This window comes from Fundulus heteroclitus, chromosome 16, assembly GCF_011125445.2.
Source record: "Fundulus heteroclitus isolate FHET01 chromosome 16, MU-UCD_Fhet_4.1, whole genome shotgun sequence".
In the NCBI taxonomy this organism is placed as follows: Eukaryota; Metazoa; Chordata; class Actinopteri; order Cyprinodontiformes; family Fundulidae; genus Fundulus; species Fundulus heteroclitus.
This window is the reverse complement of record NC_046376.1, coordinates 37,569,288-37,588,824: the sequence shown is the minus strand read 5'-3', so window position 1 is coordinate 37,588,824 and position 19,537 is coordinate 37,569,288. Positions and strand designations below refer to the sequence as shown.

General features: G+C 42.2%; 1 protein-coding gene across 3 annotated transcripts in view; it reads left to right on the top strand.

Annotated features, from left to right (window-relative positions):
* The first annotated feature begins 190 nt into the window (after nucleotides 1-190).
* Nucleotides 191-19,537, top strand: part of hoxb3a (homeobox B3a) — a 67,460-nt gene continuing 48,113 nt past the window's right edge. The window contains exon 1 of one of the 3 annotated variants that reach the window (XM_021312218.2): nucleotides 191-209. The gene's annotated coding sequence lies outside the window, so the exon portion shown is untranslated. The remainder of the gene's footprint in view (nucleotides 210-19,537) is intronic. The other 2 variants (XM_036148627.1, XM_021312216.2) reach the window with 2 other exon arrangements.

The window sequence follows — 19,537 nt, the reverse complement described above, 5'->3', positions numbered from 1 at the left end:
GTGTGTGTGTGTGTGTGTGTGTGTGTGTGTGTGTGTGTGTGTGGGTGACAGAGAGGGAGAATGGGAGATGGAGATGGGACAGGCCACTACTAGCGGCAGCTGTTCTTGCTCAGGTTCACACTTGGAGCCTGGTGATCTGCGCTCCGTTCCGCTGTGGACTCTGAGAAAAGAAGAGTCAGGGCGCACAGTAAGTGGAATAAGGACTCACGGTAAGTGGGAACTAAATAGAGAGAGGGGTGGGTTTAGTAAAGTGGTAGCGAGGGAGCTGTGTAACTATGTCACTCATTTACTGTGAGCAGTACTCCTGTATGGACGGGTCACCAGCTGGTCGAGGTGTTGCACTTGTGTGTGATAGCTATAGTGAAAACAATGGTTTGAGCTTTTCCACTCCCAGAGCAACTGCCTAGCGCTAGATTTTTATTTTTCACATTTTAAATATTTTAATGAAATATTTGAAGATATTTGTAAACGAGTGCACTTCAATGCCAATAAAGAGAAAACGAATCTGTAGATGTTAATGTTAGGGGATTGGAGAATTGTTAGTGCAAAAACAAAAACAAAAAAAAACAAAAAACAGACGGTCTCCCTGAACAAATTGCCCAACAAAGCTTTTTGTGTGTGTGTGACACATCTTGTGTGTTAAATTGCCTTATTGTGGATCAAGACTTGTAAAATATCCACATTTGTTCGTGTTTATGAAGATACTTTTTGACAAGCTCACGTGAGCACACACATGTTCAGGTCTGTGCCATGCGTTCAAATCGTCTGCCTCCACCTTCGTGTTTTCAGACAGTCAGGGTGTGAAATTATAAGACATGAGAAATGGACGCAAAGATTTAGAACCTGCTTGGAATATTTTTTTTTTATTCTGAGCGCACAGACAAACACATTAACACGCACCTAACCCAGCCAACCCCCCCCCCCCCCCCACACACACACACACACACACATACTCACCTTTCGTGCGCAAACAGAATAAGTATTGAGTCAGGCTTGACCCTAATTAATTTTTGTGAAAGCAGGATATGGACCGGTTTGAATGTAAAACCCAAGGAAATGGTGAAGAACTGAAGAACTGTGATAACGATTTACTGAGTTAATCCAATGTGTTTAGCATCCAAATAATTTACCACTATATAGAATGTAAATATTGAGACTTGTGCAGCATTGATACTATTAAAATATTTTTAAAAACATATTATAGAACGAAACGGAACATATCTTTTTGGAAACCCACCAGTATTTCAATAAAGCTAATACTGTCAAAATGAAGTACAAAGTGAAACTGTAATTCAAGCCGATTATTATAGGATAAATAATCTGTCATCCTTAAATTAAACATAGTTAGTTACAAATAAAATCCAATATGCTCTTTTTGACAGTAAAATTTCTAAAACATTGTTTGATAATTTAAATAAGTCTGTGTGAAGCATCAATCATTTTTAAATGTGCAATATAATTAATGTATCCATTATATAGCGAGTAGAAATGGATGAAAGTTGTGAATAAAACCAGTGGCATTTAATTGTTAATTCTGGATCTGGAATTGCTGATCAAGCTCTCTTCTGTGTCAGAAAACTGCCCAATGACATGCTGGGGTTTTGTTGTTGTTGTTCTTTTGTTTTTGATTATTACTGTGCTTTTCTCCTTCCGACCGACTGTTTATTTCAGTGTCTTTTAAAGGTGCGACACCTCAACAGTACTCACGGGCTAGACGCGTGTTCTTATTTAAAATTATTGCATCGATGCAGCGACAAACGTTTTACTGAGAAATATCTGAATGGCTGTTAAATACCCATTTATTAATTTTTTTAATGAAAAATTATTCTTTCACAAGATCATGGTTACAGGCTTGGTTAAGTGGTAAGGAGATTCTTACTTTAATTACTGTTTTTCTTTTAAACTTTCTTTTGTTGCCTAAACAATGCTTTCTGTGGCCTTCACATATAAAGCAAAAGACTTGATTTTCTACAATAGAAAAACTAAGTTGCTGATTCTCTAAGTACATACAATCGTTATAATGTAATTAATAAAAATACAATTATTAACAACTACATTGATTGTGGTCTAAAGAGAAAACAAATTAATGAATAAAATAAACAAATAACATTATACATTAAGGATATTAAGTTATTATTCATGTTACAATATTTATTCTGTATGTAGAAGAGGATTTAGTGTTTCTGTGTGGGAATCTTAGGTGCCGGTTTGCTTGTGTTGAGCCCACTGAGCTTTGCTGCCTCACTGCGCAGCGCCTTTAGGGATTGGTATGGGTCTTTGAGGAAGTTTCAGTTCAGTAAACAGGAAGGCAAAAAACTCCCTATTCCATTTTTCATCAACTTCCTCCCTTTAATGATGATACAGGAACGTGGTCCGTGGCCCCCAGCCCCTTTCCTCCCACATAGCTCCTCGGGGCTTTCAGACGGGTAGAGATATAGGGCTCTTTCCATTCTATAAGCATTGAGAAAAGCTTCGGAATGAGCAGCCAGTTCTGTGGGCTCCTTTGTTTTTACTGTGTGTGATCGGTTTCGGCAGTTTCAGCCAAGAGGCGTTTTCCTTGACGTGCATTATGTGCATTGTGTGTATAGACTTGCTGCTTATTTGAAGCTGTCAGATGGGCTGAGTTTGTCTTTGCAGCTTGTGTGTTTGTGATGATGAGTGGGGTGAGGAACTAATGAAACTGACCTTTTATTGCCGTGCTTTGCAGAAGGCGTGTGTTTGCCTGTCTGTAAGGGAGAGTTGAAGGTTTCACGGGGTTGACGTTTGTTGCGTTTAATTGGGTTAGAGCCTGAGAGAGGTGAAACAGGTAGGCTAAATTACATGGGCGTGGTCGGATTGTTTCTCTGTGTGCTTGTTTATTTGAAATCGTGCCTCTCTTTTACTTGAAGAGATCTTGATCTGTTTTGGATATTTGCTGCGCCGTTGGTGTAAAGAGGCAAGTGTCAGCAAAAAAAAGGAAAAAATCCTATTAAAGAATGGCCAGCCTTCCCTTTTCACTGCTGCCTGACACTCTCCTACTTTTCCACTTTGTCACCCGGACCAGGGTCTCCTGCACAACGTTTCATCTGGCATTTGACAAGGTTCTGCTGAGTCGTTAACGTAACAGCTCGCGTGCTCACAGGTCCATACGTCAGGCATGATGGCCTTTGGACACTGATAGGGGTGAAAAGTTCAGTCAAAACTCATGAATAATGAACGAGATGGAGTCACCGCGAGGTCAGCAGACAGGGTCGAGCTGAGCAATGCAGTGAAGGCTTCCGCGCAAGCGCAGACTGGAGAGAAAGCTTCCAACAGTCCGCCCACATCAACAGTGAATTGTTTACCTCACCAACATGGGGGAATGGTATTAACAGTTGGCTGGTTTTAGAAGTGTCCCCTATTTTGGAATCAGATGTGCGGGAGAGTGTGAGGTAAACAACAAACTTCCTCTCATGAGTTCGGCCTTGCTGGGTAAGAACTCAATAATGGCTCAATCTGGCCAGACAATAAAGCATTTTTTTTTAATTATCTACAGGCAACAATTTAATGAATAATCTTTTAAGTCTATAAATGTTTCTGCATAAGCATTAGAGAGAATATTCATTACAGTATTTGGAATAGTGTTTTTAACAGATATAAGCTTTATAGTGTAGAGCAAAAGATTTTTCTTAGAAAAACAGAAACAGGTTATTTGTCTTGATAATAAACTGTAGGCTGCATTATGGTATAAACCATGCATGCATAGTGTTTACCTAGACATTGAGCTTTTGTGAAAGACCAGACTACTACTACAACTACTACTACTACTAATACTACTACTACTACTAATAATAATAAAGTATATAATAAATTTTTATTTATTAAAATAAGTTACATTTACATCATTCAGAAAATAAAATCATTTTGAACAGAGTGTGTTTCACAATCTAAAACAAATGTTAACCCATAAATCCCCAACTGGATAACAACACATGGCAAGCTGGAACAATGCTACCAAAAAAGGCAGAACTGACTTTCTGGCCATTGCTTGAAAACATGTAGCATTGAAGATACAGCTTAGAACTTCAGTGACTAAAAGTCCGTCTATTATGTCATGTCTGTTTAAAGAAAAATAGACTAATTTTGGTTTTCCATCCCTCTATAACTGCTGAGGTAGGAAATTAGAGCTCGCTGTTGAGCCTAACCCCAGTTAAAAGCTCATATCAACATGTGAAATGTATCCAGTTCCATAAAACAAATCTATAGAAACTGACACCGAAGAACTCTACTTTATACCGGATTCTTTGTTTCTGTCATTTACAAATTAGTCTGCAAAATATAATACATACATAGACAAGACCAACTTTAGGTGCCTGTTTAGAGTTTTTTGATTAAGGTGACCGGGGAGGTCTTTGATTTTTTTAAGAGGTGTGTGTGTGTGTGTGTGTGTGTGTGTGTGTGTGTGTATATGTGTGGGGTGGGGGGTTGTTCGTCCCAGCTCTTCTACTACCTCGGGACAGCAGCAGAACCGGATTAATACCTTTTGTTGTACTAAACTTTTTCTCCATTATGTTACGCTGAAATTGGGGGCATTTCCGGGGACAGCTTTTGCTTTTGAAATTGGGGACGTCTTGGGGCGGGTAGCGCGACCCAGGTACGGAGGCCTTAGTCCTCGACTCGGTTGTTTTGCAATTATACACTGTTTAAAGTTATTTAATGTTTCATAAATAACTCTCTGTTAAGTATTGCCTGGTAACGATCAGCTCTTAAGCTGATATCAGGACAATGGTTGAAAGGGATGAATTCAAGCACTAGCAATCTTTTAACAGCAAACTCTGCACACACATAGAATAAAGGAGTGACAACTTCTCTTCAAGTTCACTAGTTCTTCCTGAAAATGTTTCGACACCTATCCAGGAGTCTTTGTCAATTCTGGTGGCTTGCACTTGAGCAACCTGTAGCTAGTGCACTGCTGTTTTTAAGGACATGGAGGCCCATCCTCCAAAGCGGAATCTAAGTCAGAAGTAAATCAATGACCCACGCGTCACTGTCCTGCATCATTAAAAGCTATTGCTTGGTGTGAGTGGAATACTTGGTCACCTGAATCATGATGAGACTGCTGATGTAATCTCTTTGGAATGTGTTGGAGAGCCAACCTGTAAACACTGGGGAGTCAGAAGCGCAATCCCCCCCTCTGTTTAGTGATGGCTTTGCTCTTTTGACCAAGATGGCTTCTTTCACCCCTCTTTCAAACTATCTGTTCTCCCTGTTAAAAATCTGGACATCATTCTCGTCAAAAGAGTGCCATTTGTTTTGGAGGTGCAAGTGGACTGCTGAATCTTGCCCTGAGCTGCTGCCCCTCCTGTGCTGTGCCATGCATTTATGTAGCTGTTGTTTAGTTTGTCCAATGTAGGGGTCTGAGCAGTCCTCGCTTCTTTGGACCACATACACAATGCTGCTCAGCTGTGGTTTGGGTGTTCTGTCTTTGGGATGAACCAGTTTTTGCCTGGGAGAGTTATTAGGTCTGAAATTTACTGGTATGTTGTGTTTGGAGAAAATTCTCCTCAGGTTCTCAGAACTCAGCTAGACTAGCGCCCTGTTACAACGCCAAAGAACAAACCGTGTGAAACACGAGGAGTTCCCAAACGTGATGAGCAGCCACAGAAAATGTTTTAAAAGTGCTTATGTTTGGAAACAGATGTTACAGCAAAGAGGTTTAAAGATAAAAAGCGAGAGAGCCTGTAGCAAAAGACCGTCGTTCACACAGCAACAACAGGAAGTGACACAATACGCCTTACCACAAACAGGAAAAATCATGTAAAACCTCTAAGGACTGCTGTCCAAACAAAGGCTTTTTGACATGTTCTAGCTATGTTTGACTGAAAAGTGTGTAAATATGCTACCGTGCGACCGACAGATAAAGATACTGTTCTTGACAAAATCAATGTTTCGAGCATCATCTGTGCCTGGCTATATGCTGGTTCCACACCACCAATACAAGAGTACTTGCAGTTATGATTTAACAAATTTACTCCATCGTCAACAAAATGAAAGTCAGACTGGAGAGCTTTGCAGGGAAAGGAACAGTTGTGGATACATTCTCATGTTGAGTTAATGGAGAAGTCTAGCCTACCATTGTATTTTCCACTTACTTCTCAACAAACATGAAGCTAATGACTGGTAAATGCTGACTTTTTCATAGACTACACACAAAGCACTCTAATTCAAACAGCATGACTGACTGTGTTACACCTCGAAAAGGGGGAAATAAAAGAAAGGAGATGATATTAGACCAGTTCAATAGACATTCTTATCTTTTCCCTCTTGGAATCATGTATATTTTTGTACACTGGGAGATGCTAATAGCCATTAGCCACTTCCTTGTTTTATCCCCTGCTGTGCATGCACAGTGTCGTACTTCTGTTGTTATTAAAATAAACATGAAAGGCTTTATTTACTAACAAATTGAGCAAGAACAAAGCATAAAACACCAATATAAAAACTAATAAGGCAGCAGGACATGATATTCTTTCATAAAAACTTTGTATGCAACCAGAGTAAGCTACTAACGTATACATTAAAAAACATGAAATAACGTGGCTATGCACCTTTAAGCATGAAATAATATGATTGTCATGTCAAGTGCAATGAAGTTGCTACAGTCATAATACCTCTTCCATAACAATCATGAGCAAGGCAGTGCATTGCTCTTATGGAAACAAAGCAAACCACTGGACATCACAGCAAGAGCTGGAGCACAAGGTCTGCTGCCACTAGGTTAACTGCTGAGCTGTTTGGCTTAATATACCTATTGAACAATATACAGGACATACATTCACATTTCTGTGGTGCAAAGTGAATGAAACTGGTTGGAAAATGTCCCTGCCCCCTCTTGGTTAGTTGTCAGTCTCTGCCTCAAGCAGAATTTAAATTTAAATAAATTGGTTTATTTTTCATGAGTGATGGTAGGACAAAATGAGAGATAAAAATGCTAAGGGCTTCTTCTGCATTAATGTGGCCACTGCTCCAGTTTGTTCTGGAAAAGAAAAATGAGCCAAAAATAAAACTCTTGATTTACCATTCCAGCTATGTTACGATCCTTAGCAGTGGTCATGAGGTATGGACTGAAAGATCCCAGATATAAGCAGGCAAATAAAACTCCCTTGTGAGGGTAGCCAGGCTCAGCCTTAGAGATAGTATGAGGACCTTTGTCATCCATGGGGATCTCAAAACAGAATTGTTGTTTCCCCACATCGAAAGGAGTCAGTTGAGATAGTTTAGGAATTTGACCAGGATGCCCCCCCATGTACCTCTTTTTGGGAGTTTTCCAGGCACATCCCACTGGGAGGAGACCCTGGGGTAGAGCCAGAACTTGCTGGTGGGACTATATATCTCTTCTGGTCTGGGACGCCTTGGGATCCCTCTGAATTAGCTGGAGGATGACTTTGGGGAGACCAATATCTGGCTTTCTCTCTTGGACCTGTTGCCTGCACAATCCAGAGGACAGTAAGGGAAGAATGATTAAAAGAAATAGGATCACTTCCATTCACTGGTCTGTGAGGAAGCAGAAAAGTGAGGAAAAAAAGTATGTGAGTTCCACTAGTGGACTCGCTAGGTTATGGTGGTGAATCAACTCTTATCCCAAACAATGTTAATGGCCTTATTTGCAAACATTCAAATGCAAATAACGAAAATAAATAAAGATAATATCAATGAAACTAAATTTATTACACTTATACCCCACAAGACTGCTAGGGGTGTGTTATGAAGTAGACTTGTAAACAACAAGGTCCCAACATTTTTGCTAAAAATAATTTATAGATTATCCAAAGTGGCCCAATTCTAAGATATTTTGAATTGCAAACTGGAAAGTCGACGTTATTTCAGATACTTCTTGTCTTGAAGCAAAATGCCTTATAAACCATTTGCTAAAGGAGCACAAGCTAGCAACTTGGAGACAGCTAGCAAAGCGGCTATAGACCGGACCATGCTGCTTGCATTCCACGATATCGTCAAAGTAATTCAAGAGGAAAATGAAAACCTACGGGGAGAAATTATGGAGAAAATCACAAAAGCTGTGTCACCCATTCAAGTTGCTATTGAAAAACTCAAAAAAAAAGATTGGTGATTAAGAAGGAGTCTTGAAGAAACTAGACAAGCGCTTAGAAGTTATGGAAACCAGCTACGCGGACCTTAACAACCAATTTAAGACGACCCATCCTCTCCTTCTGTCAGATAAAAAATTAGTACAACACAATTTTGAATTTTTTATTTTTTTTTTTAAATTAACAGTACACCTGGTATGGCCATTAGTACAGTTTGGGAAAGCTTGGAAGCATTCTTGCGTGGTCACATTATATTGTACTGCTCACATACTAAGAAACAAAAGGTAAAACGTTTAACTGAACTGACAGATCTGATGTCACAGCTTTATAAACAGCATTCCATAACCCCATCTCCAGATTTGTATAAACAAAGACTATCTTTGCGTACTGAGTTCAATTTAATTTCCACTCAACAATCTGAACGTATTATTTATAAGTCTAGAAGAATGTGGTATGAGCATGGGGAGAAAGCATCAAAGAATTTGCTGCATCAGCTCCGTAAATCCGAATCAACTCATTTAATTCCTGAAATTAGAACTACTCTACCAATCTAGAAAGGTCACTACAAATCCACAAGAAATATATGAGTTTTAAAGTATGTTACTCTGACCTCTATGAATCAGAATCTTTAAAAGTTCCTGAGCTTTTGACACTTTTTTTCCCGAAAGTATGGAGATTCCAACTTTAGATTCTACATTCAGAGACCAAATAGAGGAACAACTTACTGTAGAAGAAATTAAACTGGCAATTAATTTAATGCAGAATGGAAAGTCTCCAGGACTGGATGGATGTCCAGTTGATATTTTAAAGAGCTTTAAAGATAGTTTCTCTCCGTTGTTACGAGATATGTTCATTGAATCATTTAATTCGCAACGTCTTCTAACACTCCGTCAAGCTACTATTTCTTTATTATTGAAGCCAAATAAGGATCCACTTGAGTGTTCATCATATCACCCTATTGCACTGTTAAATGTGGACTTAAAAATACTGTCAAAAACCCTGGCTCTCAGGCTGGAATGATGTTTACCTCATATTATTTCTTCTGATCAAACAGGATTCGTAAAGAGTAGGCATGGTTTTTGTCAACTTGCGTAGGTTTTTCAACATATTGCACACGGAGTCAACTACAATTCCTGAAATCTGCTTATCACTTGACGCTGAACATGACCGGGTGGAGTGGGTGTCAGGATTTGTCTTTGAACCCGGGTTGAGCACACACACACACAGAGCACGTTTTGACAGTTTATTGAAAGTAATGAATGCTGGAAGAAGGAAACCAAAGTCTGTTATTGGACTGGAGGGGGTGGTACTGGAGCAGACGGCCCGGAGAACGAGTCCATAAAGGCTGGGTGGCTAGGAAGGGAAAGTACTGCTTGGTAGCTGACCACTGGAGAGCCCAGGCACTGAGCAGAGCTTACTGAGAGCGGCTAGTCAGGTTAGCGGATTCACAGAAGACACCATGGCACAGAGCAGAGCTTCTCCAGAGCAACTTGTCAGGTTAGGTGTTCACACGAGGCACCTGGACAAAAAGCAAAGCTTCTCCAGAAACAAACAAGAAAATACAAAGACTTACTGAGGGACTGGCATGGAGAGGGTGTAGAATGATGACGGACCGGCAAAGGAGTGACAGTAGAGTGAAGCTTAAGTAGGGAAGCTGGCAGGTGAAGTGAGTCTGACTAATTAGTGGCTGGCAGGTGTGACTAACTGCAGTAGAAGGCTGAGTGGGAGTGGTAGAAGGAAACTGAACTAACCAAAACAAAAACCAGAACCTAACTAAATCCAGACAGGAGTAAATAAAAACCCAAATCAAAGCTGAACCCTGACATTACCCCCCCCTCAAGGCCGGTCTCTGGACGGCCTAAAAAAAATAAATAAATAAACAAGACCAAATAGTGACCGAGTCAGGGTGGGTGGAGGGAAGGCAGGATGGAGGGCTAGGGTCAAAACCAAGCTAATCCAACTCGGGTGGGTGGAGGGAAGGTGGATGGCGGGCTAAACCCAAACAAAACTACCACTCAGGGCAAACCAAAAAGGGTTCCTAACAACCCCTGGTAAACAAAACAGAGCGTCTAACAGATGCTGTTAGGTAAAACAGAGCGTCTAACCGAGGCTGACAGGTGCACATCGCCACAGGACAAAACAGGCATACGAAAGCGGCCAGAGGGAAGGAACAGGCGCACGACAGCGCCAAACGCCAAGGAACGAGCGTATGGAAACGCCAAGGAACGAGCGTATGGAAACGCCAAGGAACGAGCGTATGGAAACGCCAAGGAACGAGCGTATGGAAACGCCAAGGAACGAGCGTATGGAAACGCCAAGGAACGAGCGTATGGAAACGCCAAGGAACGCGCCAGGGCGTGAGGGAAATGGGAACATCTACAACACCAAAACAGAGTAAACAAAAATATCAGGAACCTGAGGGCGATCAAATACATCAAGAAAAAGAAAAATCTGAACGCCAGGAACCAGAGGGCATCCTAACATGCCAGGGACACAAGAAACCCAAGCACCAGGAGACAGAGGACGCTCCAACACGCCGGGGACACAAGAGTTCTAAATACCAAGGAACGAAGAGCGTCCTAACACGCTGGGAAACTAAGAAATCTAAACACCAGGAAACAGGAACAAAGGGCGTCCTAACACGCCAGGAAACAAGAGCGAAGGGCGTCCTAACACGCCAGGAAACCTAGAAAACTAAAACGCCAGGAGACAAAGGGCGTCCTAACACGCCAGGGACACACAAAATCTAAATACTTGGGAACGGAGAGTGCACTGGGCAGCAACAGGCCGACGCACCAGAGGGCTCAGCCGGCGACATATGAGCGCCGGAGGGCTCTGGCGGCGGCCTGCATGCGCTGGGCAGCGACTGGCCGGGCGCGCCAGAGGGCTCAGCCGGCGACATTGGAACGCCGGAGGGCTCTGGCGGCGCCTAATCACAGAGAAAAACAAGAACTAAGAGGACTAGGTGAAAAAAGACAGAGACACCAGGGGAAGTCAAAGCAAAATAAAAACTACTGAAGGCTAGAGGGGACTAGACAAACCTAAACAGGGCTAAAAAACATGGGTAAACTACAGGGACAAGGAATAACAGGGGAACTAAGAGGCAAAACAAAAACTAAGGAAACTCAAACCAACCAAAGCAAAGAGCATGAAACAGCTCAGAGCCAGGGATCTAAAGCCTAAATGAATGCAAGGACCAAGGAGCGCTGAGATTAAAAAGTGCTGGGCCAAGGAATCAAACCAGGAACTGGAAAACAAAAGGCAAACCTAGAAAACCCAAACAGAAACTAAAAAATAAATAAGTAGAGCAAACTAGAAACTAGGGCTGGGGTAACCCACGGAAAGACCAAAGCTAAAACTAGAAAATCAAAACAAGGAAACTAGGACAGGTACAGTTAAACTAATGTAAAACTAGATAACCTAAAGCTAGAATGTGTACACAAAAGCAATAACTGGAAGACTAAGGTAAAAAAAACTAGAATTCTAAAGCAAAACCCAGAAGACTAAAGGCAAACCTAGAACACTAGAACAGAGCTGGAAAAAACAAAGCAAAATAGAAACTCAAGTACTCTAAGGAAAACAAAAACCCTAAATAACTCTAAAACTGAGGAATTCTACATTACTCAAAACTAAGGCAGAGCTCGAACAAAAAAACCAAACAAGCACAGGCCTTAAGGGCGCAGGCAAAAACGGCTGCTAAGCCAGAAAGAGTCCTCGAGGAGGTCGACCAGGCCGAGGCAGGCGGCGAAGCAGCATCGCCCGAGTAAACCCTCGAGGAGGGCGGCCCCGACGAGGCAAAGTCAAGCGGCCCGGAGACCACAGTCTGCGGCTCCGGCCGAACAGAAAAGTCAGAGGCGGGCGCCGTGGTGGACGGCCCCGACGAGGCAAGGTCGAGCAGCTCGGAGTCCGCAGTCTGCGGCTCCGGCCGAACAGAAAAGTCAGAGGCGGGCGCCGTGGTGGACGGCCCCGACGAGGCAAGGTCGAGCAGCTCGGAGTCCGCAATCTGCGGCTCCGGGCGAACAGATCAGGCGGAGGTGGTGCCAAGCTACAGGTCTCGGCGGAAACCGAGGCCAGAGGCGGATCCTCCTGGACCTCTTTGTGGGTCCTTGACAGAGGCAGGTCCTCCTCTTGAGGCTTTGACAGAGGCAGGTCCTCCTCTTGAGGCTTTGACAGAGGCAGGTCCTCCTCTTGAGGCTTTGACAGAGGCAGGTCCTCCTCTTGAGGCTTTGACAGAGGCAGGTCCTCCTCTTGAGGCTTTGACAGAGGCAGGTCCTCCTCTTGAGGCTTTGACAGAGGCAGGTCCTCCTCTTGAGGCGTGGGCAGAGGCAGGGCCTCCTCTTGAGGCGTGGGCAGAGGCAGGGCCTCCTCTTGAGGCGTGGGCAGAGGCAGGACCTCCTCTTGAGGCGTGGGCAGAGGCAGGACCTCCTCTTGAGGCGTGGGCAGAGGCAGGACCTCCTCTTGAGGCGTGGGCAGAGGCAGGACCTCCTCTTGAGGCGTGGGCAGAGGCAGGACCTCCTCTTGAGGCGTGGGCAGAGGCAGGACCTCCTCTTGAGGCGTGGGCAGAGGCAGGGCCTCCTCTTGAGGCGTGGGCAGAGGCAGGGCCTCCTCTAGAGGCGTGGGCAGTGACGGAACACAGACCTCGGAGGGCAGCGCCGGACTACAGGCTTCAGCGGAAGCTGAGGTTGAAGGAGGATCCTCCTGGATCCCCTCTCGAGACTTGGACGGGGGCAGAGCAGCACCCACGGAGGCCTCGGGCCGAGGCAGAGCAGCACCCACGGAGGCCTCGGGCCGATCAGGGACGTGTACACCCACGCTGGCTAGGGCCGTGGCGTGTGCAGCAGTCATCTCTGAGATTGCTGGTGAGGCTGCACTCTCTGATGAGGCCAGTGGCGGAGGAGCTGCAGTCGGCCAGCAGGGGAGGAGATCGTCCCGGTCACCATAAAAGAAATCCCACAGCTGTGTCTCCTCGATGCGCGGAGCCCTGACCGGCGGGACTGCCGACCACCGATCCTTTGCTGGGGCCCGCACCCGAGGGACCAGCTGCGGATCCAGGAGATGGTGACCGAGATGTCTGGGAACGGGGATGCCTCCTACCCGTCCCACCGAAGCTGCAGCGACAATGCCAGTCCGACACACCAGGGAGGAGGAGGTGATGTTAGTCTCAGTCGTCGGAACTAGCACGGTGGGATGCGGCTGGGCTTCAGGCGGAACGGCAGCTGCACTGTTGCTCTGGCGAACCCGGTGTCTACGCCGGGAGGAGCGGGGCAGCGAGGGAGGGGCTGAGGTCGGAGCTGTGGCGGGAGCAGCGGACAGGCTGGTTACAAGGGGAGAACTGATTGGCGGAGGTGTTCCCGACCAGAAGTCCCAATCAATCTCCCGGGAAATGTCCGCCAGTTCCGGAAACGCAGAACACTGTTGTGCCACGGTCAGAATATGTCCCCCCAAACTAGCTCGAACCATGGCCGCTGCCTCCGCTTGCAGGTGCGGCGAGTCCAAGCCAGCGACCACAGCCTGGCTGCGCTTCAGTTCCTGAAAGCAGAGCCTCACAGAATCAACCAGGGAGGGAGGTACCAGACCGGCTCCAACATGCGGACTCTGTGTGTGTTTCGGGTTCATCTTGGCCGGTCCGTACTGTCAGGATTTGTCTTTGAACCCGGGTTGAGCACACACACACACAGAGCACGTTTTGACAGTTTATTGAAAGTAATGAATGCTGGAAGAAGGAAACCAAAGTCTGTTATTGGACTGGAGGGGGTGGTACTGGAGCAGACGGCCCGGAGAACGAGTCCATAAAGGCTGGGTGGCTAGGAAGGGAAAGTACTGCTTGGTAGCTGACCACTGGAGAGCCCAGGCACTGAGCAGAGCTTACTGAGAGCGGCTAGTCAGGTTAGCGGATTCACAGAAGACACCATGGCACAGAGCAGAGCTTCTCCAGAGCAACTTGTCAGGTTAGGTGTTCACACGAGGCACCTGGACAAAAAGCAAAGCTTCTCCAGAAACAAACAAGAAAATACAAAGACTTACTGAGGGACTGGCATGGAGAGGGTGTAGAATGATGACGGACCGGCAAAGGAGTGACAGTAGAGTGAAGCTTAAGTAGGGAAGCTGGCAGGTGAAGTGAGTCTGACTAATTAGTGGCTGGCAGGTGTGACTAACTGCAGTAGAAGGCTGAGTGGGAGTGGTAGAAGGAAACTGAACTAACCAAAACAAAAACCAGAACCTAACTAAATCCAGACAGGAGTAAATAAAAACCCAAATCAAAGCTGAACCCTGACAGTGGGATTATCTGTTTTAGACTTTAAATAAATTTGGGTTTGGCCCTAAATTTATGTCTTGGGTTCAGGTACTCTATTCCTCACTATGGCACGTGTTCGAACAAATTCATTATACTCTTGTTACTTTCTGCTCCACCGTGGGATGAGACAGGGGTGACCTCTGTCCCCTCTTCTATTTGCGTTAGCAATTGAACTGTTAGCAATCAAGCTAAGAGCAGAAGATAATGTTAAGGGTGTCTACAGAGCTGATCGGGAGCACAAAATATCTTTATATGCTGATGACCTCCTGCTGTTTGTCTCGGGTGCTTTGTGCTCTCTTCCTCATGCTCTAACTATTTTTTAACAATTTGGCACTATTTTGAGTTGCAACTTAAATGTACATAGGAGTGAATTACTTAGTGTGAACTCTACGGCCAGGAAGATTTCATTTACAGACTTTCCTTTCAAAGTTAAATTAGATTATGTGTCGTACTTGGGTGTCAAGGTTACTCACAAATATAAAGACCTCTTCAAATATAATTTCGTACCACTTCTTGAAAACACTAAGTCAGACCTTCAAAGATGGAATAATTTGCCACTATCGTTAATAGACAGTGCCAATTCTATAAAAATGAACATATTACCCAAGTTCTTTTATTTATTTCAGTGCATTCCACGTTATATCCCAAATAAATACTTTGAGACTCTAGGTAAATATGTTTCTACATTCATTTGGAATGGTAAAGCTCCCAGAATGCGAAAAGATTTTATGCAGAGACCTAGACCTGTGGGCGGATTGGCTCTGCCAAATTTCCAGTCTTATTATTGGGCAGCAAATACACAAAACATGCTACATAGGATCAGTAACTTTTCTACAGAAACCCCAGCTTGGCTTCAGACAGAGTCGTCTAATTGAGGCAAGACTTGTCTACCTGCTTTGTTGACCTCTGCTCTCCCTTTAGAAGTATGTACCTATAAATGCAACCCTCTGCTATATAACTCTCTGAGAATCTGGGTGCAGTGTAGGAAAATATTTAGGCTACATTCTATGTCAATCAAAACTCATATTTGTTCAAATCACATGTTCCTACCTTCCATGTTGGATTCTGCTTTTAAAATCTGGAAAAGAAATGGATTAAGTAAAGCTTAACACCTTTTCAATGATGGGACATTCACATCATTTACACAGTTTATGGAACAGTTTAATATCCTGTATACACATTTTTTCCGCTATTTGCAAGTGTGACATTTTGTGAAGAATAGATATCCCTTATTTCCTGAACCACCCGAGGAAACAACGCCGTATACAATAAAAGATATAAACATTAATAACAGGGGGACAACTAAAGATATCTAAACTATACTATTAGGTCTACAATCGCCCTCTCTTTTCATTATTAAGTCACATTAGGAGAAAGATCTTGCAGTTACATTAACAGATGAGCTCTGGCAATCTTTTCTTTGCAGGGCGCACTCTTCTTCTACATGCACTAGACATGGGCTTTTTGAATTCAAGGTCCTGCACCAGTTAAATATTCCAAAAGAAAAGCTTTTATCCAGGGACTGATCCCCGGTGTAATGGGTTCCATTATTCAAACTTTCTGGGCATGCTCAAAACTTAATACCTATTGGACTTCTACATTCAATACACTGTCAAACATATACTATGTTAAATTTGGCCCTTCTGCTCTAACTGCAATCTTTGGAGTTATACCTCCAGATGTTTCACATTCCAAACATGATTCAAATACAATAACTTTTGCTACACTGATTGCGAGACGTCTTATACTTTTAAGGTGGAAAACAGGAGGCCCCTCCAACACATGAACAATGGCTTGCAGTGCTCATGAGGTTTTTGCATTTAGAAAACATTAGCAGGTTCAACTGCTAAATTTGTCAAGGCATGGCAGCAATTTTTACAATTTTACTATACGTGGGAACATTCAGGATGAGTACCTCGCCAAATGACTGCTATATTGTTGTAGTGAGCTGTAAAATGAATAGATTTTTGTATTTTCCTTTATTATTACATTTTTGGTGTATGCGTGCTTGCTTGTTTGTTTGTTTTTGTATGTGTGTATGATTTTTTCCCGTTTTATGTGGGGGTTGTGTATATTAAAATGAACAGCATAGTATAAAACTTGAATGCTGTAAATAATGTGCTGTTGAAAATTAATAAATAATTTTTTTTAAAAAAAGAATTATACCCCACAACAACCACAGCTTTTTAGCTACAGTCACATTCATCAGCTGCAAGCGATTATTAGATTAGATTAGATTCAACTTTATTGTCATTACACAGATACAGGTACAAGGCAACAAAATGCAGTTTAGGTCTAACCAGAAGTGCAATAGCAGCAAGTGCAGGATAAACATTGGTTCCATAAGTACAGGACATGGGTTTTTACTGAATAAATATAGAGATAGATACTATTATAAACAGAATTTTACTGATAGATTTGTCCTATGAATATAATATATATGTAACTAGAATTGTGAACTATTATCCTCCGCTAGCCGACACCTGCATCACCATAGGTATCACTGTCCTTGTCTGCTGTTTTGTATAAACTGTATTTCAGCTTGAGGTAATTTGTAAATGAGTTGGCAAAAAATCAACCTTAATGCAATGGAGGACAATAAGTAGCTGTAGATATCATTTCTGCATCTGTTAGATAAGTAATAAATTATCTTCCGCATGTGGCATTCCTTTTTGACCACCTGAGCCTGGGATACAACTTTGAAAACTGATTAAATAAACTGCAATGGACTGGCGACCTGTCCAGGGTGTACCCTGCGTCTCGCCCATTGACAGCTGGAGATAGGCACCAGCACCCCTCGTGACCCCAATAGGGATAAGCATGATAGAAAAGGGATGGATTGATGATTAAATGAAATAAAATAAAACGGTACTACTACTACTTAGGAATTTGTATATTACTGTCACCTACTGCTCTGGAGGTGTAAGCAGAAATTAGTTTTTATCTTAACCTGCTATATTTACGTTATTTAAACAAGTCAAGTTAATTTTAAACTATTACATTTTAAGCTAAAACTACATGATTTAAAACTGTTCAAACGGAAAACGTGATTATAGTCGAGGTACTGTTAGATTTTGAATAAGACAACAGACATCCAGTTTTTCCTTTGTAAATAATTATATGATTTTATCATTCAGCATATGATATAATTACACTCCTTCTAAAATGGAATTTAATTTGGACAGAATATAAATTGGTCGTTCCTGAATCATTGTATTCAATCATATATATATATATATATATATATATATATATATATATATATATATATATATATATATATATATATATATCTGCGACAGACTGGCGACCTGTCCAGGGTGTACCCCGCCTATCGCCCTGTGAACGCTGGAGATAGGCACCAGCAACCCCCGCGACCCCATGAGGGATTAAGCGGTTCGGAAAATGGATGGATGGATATATATATATATATATATATATATATATATATATATATATATATATATATGTGTGTATATGTATGTGTGTTCCTACCAGAAGAGATAACTCAAATGTGGCAGAAGCACTGTGAACTGTTTAACTGTGTTAAAAGATCTTCATTCATGGTGGATAGTATTGATGACAATGAAGATGTGAGAGTTTCTGTTCAAGAATTTCATGATGTGGTTATGTGTCTAAAGACCAATAAGGCATGGGGTCTGGATGAGGTGTCTGCAGAACACCTAAAATTCTCCAGTAAAAAAACTCCTTACTTGCCCTGTGCTTTTCTGGGTTTTCAGTCCATGGCATGTTGCCAGATTCACTTTTATCAGTTGTATTAGTGCCCATTATAAATAATAAAGCTGGCAAGGTAAATAGCAAGGATAATCATCGGCCTATAGCTTTAACCAGTGTGCTATCCAAGGTCCTGGAAAGGATTTTATTGAATAAGATGGAGCACTTCCTCCTTACATCTGACAACCAGTTTGGGTTTAAACTAAAGCATGAAAGAGATTTGCATATTTTTGATTTAAAGATTAGAGATTTAAAATTTTTATAACAGACACAACTCTTCAATTTTTATGTGCTTTATTGAGGCCCCAAAAGGATTTGATCGTGTAAATCACGAGAAGTTATTCTATTAACTAAATAACAGAGGGGTTCCCAAATCAATAGTCAGGATCATGTCCTTTTGGTTTGCTCATCAGTTGATGTATATAAAATGAGGGAATTGTAAGTTGGCTCCATTTAGAATAAGGAACAGAGTCAGAAAGGGAAGCATTTTGTCTCTTTTTCTTTTTAATGTTTAAATGGATGACTTATCAAAGCGTATTCAAAACTGTGGGACAGGATGTTGTTGGTGGGACTATAGTTAATCATGTATGCAGATGATTTGGTTATTTTTAGTCCCTGCAGTGCTAGTCTTTAACAATTATTGAGGGTCTGCTCACATTATGGTCAGGAATTTGACATTATGTACAATACACAGAAGAGTAGTGTCACGATTGTAAGAAGCAGGGAGGATCAGAAATAGGTGTTTCCTGACTTCTTTTTATCTGGTGCTGCTCTTAAAGTGTGTGCTGCTATTAAATACCTGGGCCATTATATCACTGATGACCTGGCTGATGACATAGACATTTATAAACAATGTATGCCCAAACTAATATTCTTGTATGGAAGTTTAGGATGTGTTCTGTCTCATTGAAAGTGGCACTTTTTAGATCATATATTGTACCCTTTGTATACTGCCCACTTGTGGAGACGTTTTAAGCAAAGCAGTAGGCAGAAACTTAAAGTGGCATATAATGATGCATTGGGGATGCCGCTTAGGATGCCAAGATGGACTAGAGCAAGTTAGTTATTTGTTGGTTTCGGTATTTCCACTTTCTATGCTGTATTACGTAACCTTATGTGCAGCTGCATCAGCTAATTCTACAAATGACATTATCTTAGTGCTGCATGAAGTTCAGTCAAGTATAAGTCCCGGATGTGGAACTACTGGCGTTTTAGTCTTTTTTTTTTTTACATTTCTGATCATTTTAATTGATTTTATCTATATTTTTTTATTCTTTTGGTATTTGTTTGTATATATCTTAATATTTACCTATTTGTATCTTCAATAAAGCCATGTTGGAGATGACACACACACACACACATATATAGATCTATCTATCTATCTATCTATCTATCTATCTATCTATCTATCTATCTATCTATCTATCTATCTATCTATCTATCT